General features: G+C 42.1%; 1 long non-coding RNA gene across 1 annotated transcript in view; it reads left to right on the top strand.

Annotated features, from left to right (window-relative positions):
- LOC127684676 (uncharacterized) overlaps window positions 1–7060 on the top strand; it is a 20605-nt gene extending 13545 nt beyond the window's left edge. Inside the window, exons 2-3 of the long non-coding RNA XR_007977763.1 lie at window positions 5063–5193; window positions 6805–7060. This is a non-coding gene — a long non-coding RNA (uncharacterized LOC127684676). The remainder of the gene's footprint in view (window positions 1–5062; window positions 5194–6804) is intronic.
- The last annotated feature ends 5085 nt before the right edge of the window (window positions 7061–12145 follow it).

Genomic DNA, 12145 nt, shown 5'->3' on the forward strand with positions numbered 1-12145 from the left:
TATTACTAGCACCAAACAGACTAAGGCAACATCTATTACTCTGAGTTAATGAGCTTGCCGTCCCTGCCTGCTGCAGCCAAGATTCAGTGTAGGGTAAATTGGAGAGCATGTACCACTATTCTGTTTAAAAGGCATAACACAGTTCTATCTGCCCCCACAGAGGGGTGACAGTCTCTAGTGTGACACTCATGGTCTGGCTGCTGTCTGATCTCTCCCCATCACTCTCCCTCAGCACACTTTTCCTTGTCCCCTGTGATGATTTGGAGGTAGACTCTGTCCAGCCTGACATTAGGATCTATTTATTTTTAAGAGTCATTCTCAAACTCTCAGAGCTTTTGAAAAAAATAACTCAGTTCTCTGCTCAAATCAAATAACTTTTGCTCTCCTTAGAACTGTTGCCTTGTGCCAACTGACCATTCTGTTCCCTGCTTCTGGGGGGGGGGTCTCAGCCTTGCTATCGATAGCTGTGGGTGGACACCTGAGCTCTCCTTGCTGGTCTGTCTTCCTGGTGCATGGCTGCTGCTTTTCAGACCCACTGACTAGTGGCACAGCTGAAGGTCATGTGTGCACATTTTTGCCTACAACAATGAATTAGACAGTAGAAATCATTCTTTAGTGTCCCTAAGGTTTGAAAACTATAGATTTGACTACACATGTATAAAACCTGGAAGCCACTACTTTCATATTAGAGACATTTTACTCACATGTCTGCCTGCTTGTAATTATATTAAATAGATGTGTGTGTGTGTGTGTGTGTGTGTGTGTGTGTGTGCAGGTTACAGACCTTAGGTACCTGTTTTTCCCTTCCACCTTGGTTTGAGAAAGTCTATTTTATTGTTTGCTGGTGTATATGCCATACTAGCTGGCCCTTGAGATTCGAGGGACTCTCTAGCCTTGACTCCCATCTCTCTGCAGGATCACAAGGATTACAGATGTGCTGTTAGCCCAACTTTGTATGGATTTTGGGGATTCAAAGTCAGGTTCTCATTCTGTGCATAAGCTAAACTCCTTGAGTTGTTTACCCAGCCCACAGCTGTGTATTTATATCCGTCTCAATCAATCTCACGCTATTTTAAAATGGCATTTGAGTTCCCGGACAAATTTCTTTGTTATCTGGGAAACAGTGGTGATGAAACCCACAAGTCTCTTAGCAGTGCTTGCATACGACCAGAAATGTTCACTGCAGTCATGTGAGCACTACTCTGAAATAACTCAAAAAGGCCAACCAGGTCTTTGAATATGGGGACAGAATAGTTTACTGCAGGTTTTGTTTTGATTTGTTGTACGAGAGATAATTTGGTTGAGGGGTTTTCCTTCATCTTTGTGTATGCGTGAGTTTTGTCAGATTTTGCCAAATTGTGTTTGGAAAATGTATTGTATGTTATCTTTATTTCTTAAAAAGCTCCAAACCACACTTATTAATTAATTAGCTCACTCACTTATCTATCAAGTAATTAACTAACTCATTAACTAACTAATTGTGTGTGTGTGTATGTGTGTGTATGGGCACATGCGTACCACCCATGGGTGTGGAGATCAGAGGACAGCTTGAAGAAGTGGGTCCCAGGAATTGAACTTAGATTACTAGACTTGGTAACAATCACCTTTGCTCACTGAGCCATCTTGTCACTTCAGTTTTCACTCTGGAAGTTTCGATTTTAGAGTTAATGTTTGCAAATAATTCATGGATACATAAAAAGAATATAGCTTCACAAAAGGATATGGTTTAGATCTTATTGGGCTGACCTTCCAAATGTTATTAATCAGGTCTTAGGCATTCTTGCTTGTTAGTTCCAACATTCTTGCCTGGAATAAGAACTATGGGCAGATCAACTGGGCAACATACCTGGGCTGGTCCACGGTCCCTGGCACATATACAGCAGAGGACTGCATGGTCTGGCTTCAGTGGGAGAAGATGCAGCTAATCCCTGAGAGACTTGAGGCCCCAGGGAGGGGGAATGTTCAGTCTGGGGGAGAGGGAGAGCACCCTCTCAGAGGCAAGGTGGAGGGGGAATGGGATGAGGAACTGTTGCAGGCAGGAGGACTGAGAAGTGGGGCAATGGTTGAAATGTAAATAAATAAAATAATTAAAATATAACTATGGGTGGTTTTGATAAGGCTTTTATATTTACAAGAGTTTTTATATTATATAACTTGATGACCAATACTATATAATGCTGTTGAAGGTTTCAGTGCTTTCGTTTGCTTGCATATGTGTGCATGTGTGTTTGGAGGTCAGCAGGTCAGGAGGTCACTCATCAGAAATCACTCATGGGTGTTGTTCCTCCGGAGCTGTCCATCTTGGTTGTTGTTGTTTGTTTGCTTTGTTTTGCTTTGTTTTTAAATGGGATCTATAACTGATACCCTGAATTTGTGGATTAGGTTATTCTAGCTGTCCAGAGAGCCCCAGGGATCAGCTGGTCTCCACCTCTCCAGTGTTGAGATTGGAAGCATATGCCATCATATCTGGATTTTAAAAATCTCTTTTCAGCTAATGACCTATCAGTGTTGTTGATTTTAAGAAAGGAGCATCCTTTTTATTTTGGCTGACTTTGTTGTCTGCTCCCAGTGCAGCTAGCCTCTGCTTTCCTCAACCTCAGCCTCCAGGGAAAGCTCAGCTTCTTCTTCCTGTATCACTTTTACTAAATGTTTTCCCTCAGAGAGAAACCTCAAGTATCCCCAAGATTCTATTTGAATGGGAATTTTATCTTCTTTGGAGTGGGGTGACTCTCTCTCTAGCTCCATAACTTGCCTCATTTTTCTCTCTTTACTTTCCCAAACGGTGTTCTATGAGATAGACTTCCAAAGACTAACCCTTAGGACAGAAAGATTCTGTTGGCCTTTCCTTGGTCTATGAGAGTCAGGCTTTCTCTAAGCAGCAAAACCTAACAATACAGTTGATTTCTCTGTTGTTCTAGTAAGTGCTTAGTAACTTTTGTCCTTATGTCAAGACACTCAGCTGTTAGCCAAAAAAACCCAACAATAGAGTTGGTCTCTCTGTTGCTCTAGTAAGTGCTTATTAACTTTCTTCATTATGTCAAGGGGATTAGCTGTCAGCCATTTTTACATCATTTCTGAGCCATGTTCTGTTATTTATACTTTTTTCCTTTTGGTGGTGTTCAGTTTTTATTGACATTTTTGCTGAGTTTTCTGTCTCTATGTGGAATGGTAACCTGTTGTCTTTAGCATACCCTGAAAATATCTTCCCAAGTTTATTCATTGGTCAATTGAAGGTTTACACTTTTCTGTAGTGTCATCTGTCAGACTCTCCTGTTTGGCTTCTGGTTTTGATGAACTATTTTTTAAAATGGACTCTAGCATCCTGCAATTATAAAATGATTTATTAAATTTCCTTATGGACTTCTTTAGAATATCCTATTTATGTTTATATAGTTAGGTTATTTAGCTTTCATTTTTTTGAGACAGGGTCTTTCTATATAGCCCTGGCTATCCTAGAACTTGCTATTTAGATCAGGCTGGCCTCAAATTTATAGAGATCTTCTTGCTTCTGCCCCCTGAGTGCTGGAATTAAAGGTGTGTGTTCCAATGCCTGGTTACTAGATATTTAAAAAATATGTTTATTCATTTTTATGTGTATGGATGTTTTATCTGCCTATATGACTATGTACCATGTGTGTGCAATGCTCACAGAGGGTAGTGTTGGATCCCCTAGGACTGAAGTTACAGACTTAACCACTGAGCAATCTCTGCAGCCCATCATTTGGATTTTATTTTAGTAACAAGGGATCGGTGTCCATCATGTTTTTTTATGAAGGCCCAGGATGTTGGATCAAGTTTAGCCAAACATTTTCCTGCATCCTGCTTGAATAATGGCCTCCATGTCAACTTTAGTAAGTCGCTTTTCTCCCCTGACACTCCCCCCCCCCCAGCACAACAGCATCATCCCACAGTGTGACTACAACCACGTTAGGACACTTGCAATATAACCTGTACCCTGTAAACAGTGTCAGACACTTTATTATATTTCTAAATTTATTGCCCACAACAACGTGAGTCTCACTCATTCTCTTTGGATTTTTTGTGAGTTTTGATGATTTGAAGACAGCTTAAGAATATTTGTTCCCTAATTCAAACTGGACACTTATTTATACAACCTCAGATGCTTCCATAGCCAATCATAAGATCAAAAATAACAGTGATGGGGGCTTGATGAGATGGCTCAGTGATTAAGAGCACTTGCTGCTGTTGTGTGGGACTTGGATTCAATTCCTGGGCTCAAAAAGGATCTGTAACTCTATCTCCAGGGGGATCCAACACCCTTTTATAGTCCCCATGACCACCAGGATACAAACATACAATCAGGAAAAACACACAAGCACATAAAGTAATAAAATAAGAATGCATTTAAACATTTTAAAAAGAGTAACAGTAATAGTAATAGACATTGGGTGTTTCATGTGCTTATCTAGAAGTACCGGGAGTAGAGAGATATGCTCTTTCCTTGAGCAGGAGTTGCAAAGTCCAAGAGAGCTCACACAAAGATCCAACCGACAACTCTCCTTGCTCAATTCCAAATGTAAATTGCAAGAGGAATTGGGTTAGAAAATGCCAAGCGCATGCTTAGATGATTGCCAAAATTTATCCCGAGTCTCCATATCAGCATAAAAGCTGATGTATCCTGCTGCTTCTCTGTGTCTTCAGGGGCTGAAGATGTTTATTTCCCACTTGTAAACAGTCACCCTTACTGATTAGCTAACAGTCAACTCTCCAACACATTCCTCACTGGTCTTTTTTCCTATTGAAGCATCCTTAAGTTGGTGCACACATATAATTTCTAACAAGGACCTATCTCTGTCATTATGTTACACTGTCATCACACAGATGTCAAGACAGGATATGTATGCTTCTTACAGTGATGATGTAGGTCAACTCAACAAAGGCAATAACTGGTTCTCTTCCAGTAGACAAGAGATGGATAGTGTGGACTAGAGGCTGCCTATTTTTGGACTGAAGGTACCTATTATAAATGGTTCAGGATTGATGCTTTTCTGGCCAATACACACAGATTGTATCAAGTGTTATCTGTGCTTTGATTCTCCAGATGAAGATGCTGTAAAGAGGGATGATATGAGCTGGTGTCTGAAAAGAAACAGGAGGCATGGTTTGTACACACCCAAAGAGCAAAGGTGGGAGAAAAGGAGATGACCCAAGAATGAATGTAATAAATGTCAGGTAAGCAGTCATGGCTCTAGGAAACCTTGAGACAGAGTCTGGCATGATGAAGCTCACAAGTTCCCCTGGTCAAGGAAGCTAAGAAAGGTCTCCCTCACTTCTCTAAGACCAGAAGGTAAGCAGAGCAGGGCTCTTAACTTGTGTTTCATTGAAGAGTCTTCAAGAGGACTTTGGAAGTCTCTGATATCAGAAAAATATGCGTTTTTATTTTTCCTAAAGTCAAATTGAAATGAGCAATATATTCCAGGTTTTGAATGGAGATAACAAACTATAGTAGCATTAACAGTATATGTGAATGATAAAAAAAATCAGATTTTTAAAAATTTCACAATATATTTGTTGTCAGATATCTCAAACATCATTCATGTTCATGACAACTTGGAAGTGATGGAAGTTACTAGACCCTATGCTATATCTTGCTTAGAGCATTGGCAAAGAAGCATCCTATATCAGATTAAAAGGTGGTTTGTGTTTAAATATTGCTGCATTTCTTTTGTTATCAATTGTACTTTATACAGCTGGGTGGTGGTGGCGCACACCTATAATCCCAGCACTCTGGGAGGCAGAGGCAGGCGGATTTCTGAGTTCAAGGCCAGCCTGGTCTACAGAGTGAGTTCCAGGACAGCCGAAGCTATACAGAGAAACCCTGTCTTAAAATAAACAAATCCAAAAAAACCAAAAAAAAAAAAAAAAAGCAATTGTACTTTATATTATGCACAACTTCTGGGATATTCTGAGAAGCAGTTCATAGATGTCAATAGTGTACTTGGGCAAGAAGGTTAAGACACTCATGTTTAGATGGTGCAGAAGGGCAGACAACTGGAGATGCTCTTCCCTTTTGTGCTATAGGAAGGGATTATTCAAAGGGGACCTAAGAAGATGCTATGGACACTCAGACTTTGATTATCCAGCTTGTCCCTGGGTGGTCTACAGGCCTGCCCTGGAGCCCTGGTAGAAGATGATACTGAAGAAAACTAGGCCTGTTAACATTAATGGATCTCACACTGGGATGGTGAGCAGAGGCAGGGATGCTGGCTGGCAAGGATGCTGCCTCCCTCCTTTGACCTGTTGCGCTATCTGATAGCTGAGTTTATAGATCTGAGATTGAGAACCAGGCTTTATGATATACTGACAGAGTTAGTTTAGACTACTGTGTTACTTCGAGGTCTCAGTTTCCTTGTGTATGAATTTTCAGTCACTCAGTTAATGTTGGTGAAGCACCAGCCACTGAGGATGCCACCCCTACAGCCAATGAATGGATACAATGAGTACTGTATCTCAAAGTTCTTTGAAAACAGATCCTTTTTTGAGTGTTTTTTTTTTAATGTGTGTGGATATATGCATGTGTGTGCATGTGCTCATGTGTGTACAGGTTATATATACACGTGGAAGTCAGAGGACAATCTTTGTTCTTGATCCTCAGGCCTCATCCTCTTTGTATATTTTGAGACAGTTTCTCACTGGCCTGAGAACCAAGTAGTTCTGGCTGACCAAGGAGCTTCAGAGATCTGCCCGTCTCTGTCTTTGTTCACATTACATGTGCACAACACCACACTTGGCTCTTTTCCTACCTGTCCTCTAGTATTTGAACTTAGGTCCTTGTTCTCACAGGACAAGCACTTCACCAACCGAGCAATCTCTTCTGAGCCTCATTGAAGATTAAAAACAAATCATCTAGGGCCAGAGCGATGGCTCAGTAGGTAAAGCCACACGCTGACAATCCTGCCAAATGGAATCCAGCCTCCAGAGCCCATGGAGGAGAAAAAGATGACTCCTATGAGGTGCCTTCTGACCTACTCATAATTGTCATAACAAAAGCCACCCTCTCTATAAAAAATGTAAAAAAAAAAATAAAATAATCATTTTATGCTCCATAGTTAGTGTTTGTTTGTTTATTTATTTATTTATTTATTGGAACAGTATTTTATCATGTAGCCTTGGCTGGTCTGGTACTCACTATGTAAACCAAGCTGACCTTGAACCCATAAATATCCACCTGCCTCTGTCTAAGTGCTGGGATTGAAGGTGTGTGCCACTATTTCTATCATCTTCTCCTTAGTCTTTTAAGAGAAGAGATTTGAGTATTCCAAATAAATAAGTAAGTAAATAAGTAAATACCCAGGTTGGAGTTCAAAGCTCTTTTATGATGATTCTCAGTACCCTTGACAATACAGTGTCAAGTGTGGGACTTTCCCAGACATTTCTATTAGATGAGACCAATCCATTGGATTCCATTAGAGCTGTCAGCCTGTCTAACAGGGTATACATAATTATTTATACACTGAAGTACTCGATAATTAAATTCATTCAAAGTCACAGTGATTGGTTACTTAAGAGACCAGAATTGCTGTAAGTGGGGACTGTACTTTCAAAGTACGCCACACCACTTGGTTTGGAATTACCACGGTTAGCTGTGACAGGGCAAACAGAAAATGTTCATGCACTGATTCAAACTAAGAATGTCAAGGCCACTTGGATAAACCCTTCTGTGATTCTTAATGTTCCTCAGGCTTAAAGTTATTCCCTGTCTCAACAGGACTCCAAGAGGCACACTGACTTCTAAACATCAACAGAACTCTACTTTCTCATGCATAGGTTGTCTAGAAACAAGATTCTAAGCCAGCACAGAGAGGACTGTTTTGCTCCCCACATCTCTTCTGATGTCTGCTTTGCAGCTTTGGTTGATAGCCTTCGTTACTGGGTTTTGACCTCTAGGTCTCTGTGTAGCTCCCACTTGTGTGGTACCACAGTTATAAGACCCTTTTTGAGAGAGCTGAAGGTGGCAGTGAGAAGTCTGGGCTCCTCACTCGTTACCTTCTACCTGTCTTGTTGGCTACTTGTGCTCTTTGGGAAATTTCTTTCAGTATTTCTGAGCTTCAGTTTCTTTATCTGCAAAAATAGGACAGCAGGAGGCCAGGGAGATGGCTTTGTCAGTTAACCGCATTCCTTGCAAACGTGAGGACCTGAGATTAATTTCCAGGAACCATATAAAATAAGCCTGTGCTTGTAATCCCCATGCAGAGATAGGTAGATTCCCTCAGGGCTTACTGACAGGGCTAGACTGCTTATTGAGTTTTAGGGAGTGACAGACTCCATCTCGAAAAAGTAATATGGATAACTCATAGAAATAACAGTCAAAGTTACCCTTAGGTCATTACATGCATGTGCACACACACAGGTATGTGTGCATGTACACACATAGAGACATACACACAGAGACACACACAGATACAGGTACACATACATGCACACATAGGCACAGGCACACATACATGCACATGCAGACACACACAGATATGCACACACAGACACATGCACACACATAGGCACACGTAGACACACATACAGATATACACAGACACACATATAGACACAGACATGTACGTGCGCATGCACGTGTGTACACACACACACACACACACACACACACACAGCCAGTAGTCTCGTACTTTCTAAAGACTGGATGAGAAGATGCTTTCCAAGTCCTTGGCTCAGTGTCTCGCCCACAGCAGGTGCTAAGCCAGTGTTATTTGCTGCTGCTGTCATTACTGCAGGGACGCTGTGTTGGAAGCAAACTTGTTAGATTCTCTATAGAGGCTGCTCCCCACTTCTCTTCTGGTATCCTGTTTCCTGTTCCCAGTTGGCTCCTTATCTCTATTCCTGGGAACATTCTGGTACATTTTCTCTGGGTTCTCCTAGGAACAGAATAAATGAACCCCTGGCTACACGATTCTGTCATGAAAAGTTGTTACAATCTTAGGTCAGAAAATGTCACTTTCTAGTCTTACTGCTCAGAAAATTAGCTTAAGTGAGGGCAAAGAAGGGGAAGGACTTGGCCGCATTTTACACTAATGGGACACTCATGCATTTGAGAGTGGCATGCTCTTGGGAGAATTTTAGCCTTTCTGAGCTCAGGGCTATGTGGCAGGAACACATTGCAAACTTGCCCACTCGTCCATAGAGTGACGTCACCACTGAGAGGTGCCTGTTGAGACAGAAGTTCCGTATCGCAGCTCTTCTTCCATCTCAGTGGGATCATGAGACTGGTGAGTGGCCAGGATGTCCCCCTTCTGAGTTTCCTATGTACTTTTTGCCTTGGCTGACTGGACCTAAAAGACCGCGAGGATTCTCGGTGATGGTAGAGCCACAAGACAGAAGCATTGTGGATACTTCTTCCATCAACATATAAGGAAAGCCAGCCACAAATGTTTTCAGTGGACCTTTAACTGTGTGAGAAATACATTTTGGCTGTGTCAAGATGCTGAAATGTTGGGTTTCTTTGTTGTAGGAGTCAGTGTTATTCTGATAAAGCTAGCATGAAAAATGAATGTATTGGCTTGAACTTCGCCATCAAGGCAAGTTACAAACCCTCCATTTATTGACTTATTCATTTGTTTTTATTTATTTATTTTAAATAATATTTTGTATTCCTTCTTTAAAAACTTCACATACTTATACAGTGTAATATGATCATATTCATCAATCACTACCTCCCTCCAACTCTCCCTAGCACCCTTACCCTATCTTCCTCCCAACTTCATGTCCTCCCATTTTTTTCAAAATCAGTATCTTTTGGCCTCCTCATTCAAATAATAATTAAAGAAGAAGGGGTTATGAATTTGGGTGACAGTGGTTGGGGAAGGTGACATGGAATAGGAGGGGAAGATGAAGGGGTGGAAGTGATGTAAATATAGCACTCCCTTATGGAATTCTCCACAAAATTTCAATAAAACATAACCCCTTGAGTTCAGTTAGTGCTGTTCATATGTGCGGGGGTATGGCCATCCGCTAGGGTGTGAGCCTATATATATTTAATGGGAAATTTTCTAGGTGTTCTAGTTGAAGCCCCGAAGATGAAGTGGAGAAGAAAGCAGATGGGGCCTCTGTTGGAATGAAGAGTTCATGTTTTGGTTGTGGAAGAATATCAGCAGATCCAACAACAATGAGTTGAGTGTTAAAAAGAAAGAAAACCCAGGGGATGATGTCATTGTGTAGCATTCCAAGCTACTGTTTCTTTAAGAAGGTGCTGGCATTGGAGTTGAGACCGGATGACAAAATTACACTATTGGCTCCTCCCACATTGGCTGTGATTCCACTACATCAAATGGCTTGCCCTTCCAGATAACAAACAGATCTGATTCATGGCTATTGGAGACAGTTTCTCCTTTGGTAACCTCCTTTCTGAAGACCCAGCTCTCCCAGCTGCAGGGAGAGGGACTTCTCAAGCAAAAGCTCCTCCCTCTGCCCACTTGCTTCTCTCCTGAGGGCAGTACAACCACGCCGTGTCGTAGTCTATTTATTTATTATCCCTTGATTTCCCATGTAGCCCACCACCTCATGCTCATTCATCTCTGTAGTGTGGATTATTGCACAGTGCTGGGCACACAGCAGGTGCTTGATAAATATTTGTGGCGTTGATTTGAATACAAAATTCACAGTAGAAATGATTATTTGGTTTTGTTAGAAGCCTGCATTATGCATCGTGCTTATAAAGCAGCTTTTGTGTAGCATCTGTGCCTAGGACACCAGCCCCTTTAACTGTGTGCATATGGTGATGGAGCCAATTTTAATTACTATGCGCACAGACACTCATATTTCTTAGACACAAGGCAGGCTTCCTTTGTTTTCTCGTTTCTTCCTTTTTATTTCCCCCTGGTTACAAAACATCTTCTCTAGCTCCTGGTGAGCCTGATAACACTTCTTTGGCTGACAAAACAATATCTCCTAGACCTTCCATCAGTGCAACCTGGAGGCTTGGGGTAAGGGGAGACTTCTCTGTTTTCACATTGCTGTCAGACTGACAACCAGTGATGTAAGGGACACACGCATAAGACCGTGGTTGGGAAACCTCTTCTGCTTGCAACAAAGGTCACTGTGTTACCCATTTCCTGGGTAATCTTGGTGCAGGGTGGTAGGGTGGAAGGGGGTAAGCTCATGTATGGTGAGGAAAACTCTTCAAAGTGCTGGGTAAATTCTTACTGTGCAGCCCCACACAAGTCAGTCAAGCTCCCTTATCCTTGATTTGTCTATCTGCAAAGTGGAGACGAAAGCAGCCACACTACCATTCTGTTTTGAGGATAAAATCAAAATACCAAGGACAGTGACTTTTGTTAGATGGTCATCTAGTGCTTAAGTGCCGTGACCTTTATGCATATCACATCTTTTAATATTTACAAATGTCAAACGCAGCGGTCACATTATTTAGGGATCATGATATAGCTAAGTGGGCAAAGTGCTTGGTTAGTAGGTATGAATCCTGAATTCAGTTCACAAATCTCTGTGTTTGATCTTTAATGCACACAAACTAGGTACCACACAACATAGGCTCATGCCAACAATCACCTGTAAACCCAGTGCTGGGGAGGTGAGGGTGAGAGAATCACCCTGGATTACATCCTTGGCTACAGAGCCAATTCAAGACAAGCCTACGACATAGGAGAACCTATAATCTCCTCCTCCTCCCCTTTCTCCTCCCCCTCCTCCCCCTCCCCCTCCCCTCTTCCTCCCCCCTCTTCTTTTTCCTCCCCCCTCCTCCCCCTCCTCCCCCCCTTCCCCTCCCCTCTTCCTCCTTCCCTCCCCTTCCCCTTCCCTCCTCCTCCTCCTCCTCCTCTTCATCCTCCTCCTCCTCTTCCTCCGCAAACAGCAACAACACATAGGAAACTGAAGTTTAGAGAACGGATGTATTTTACTCAGGACTTGATTTCCACTGGTGGTCTGGTTCAGGACAGGCAAGGAGGTAGAGTTATGATTGCCAGTACTGGGTAGAAGGAGGGGGGTGGTCTCATCATCTGAGAAAACTTGTGTTTAGGAGACTGGTTCTCACTGACAGGAGCATATTACTTCTAGTTCTCCAACTTGGTAGAAGTCCCACTGTTCAACTGTGCTCTGCTCCATCCTTGCCAGCTGCCCCCCGGTATTACCTGGCAGGCATGATGGTTCCAAACCTGTTGGT

The sequence above is a fragment of the Apodemus sylvaticus genome, chromosome 5 (genome assembly GCF_947179515.1).
Source record: "Apodemus sylvaticus chromosome 5, mApoSyl1.1, whole genome shotgun sequence".
In the NCBI taxonomy this organism is placed as follows: domain Eukaryota; kingdom Metazoa; phylum Chordata; class Mammalia; order Rodentia; family Muridae; genus Apodemus; species Apodemus sylvaticus.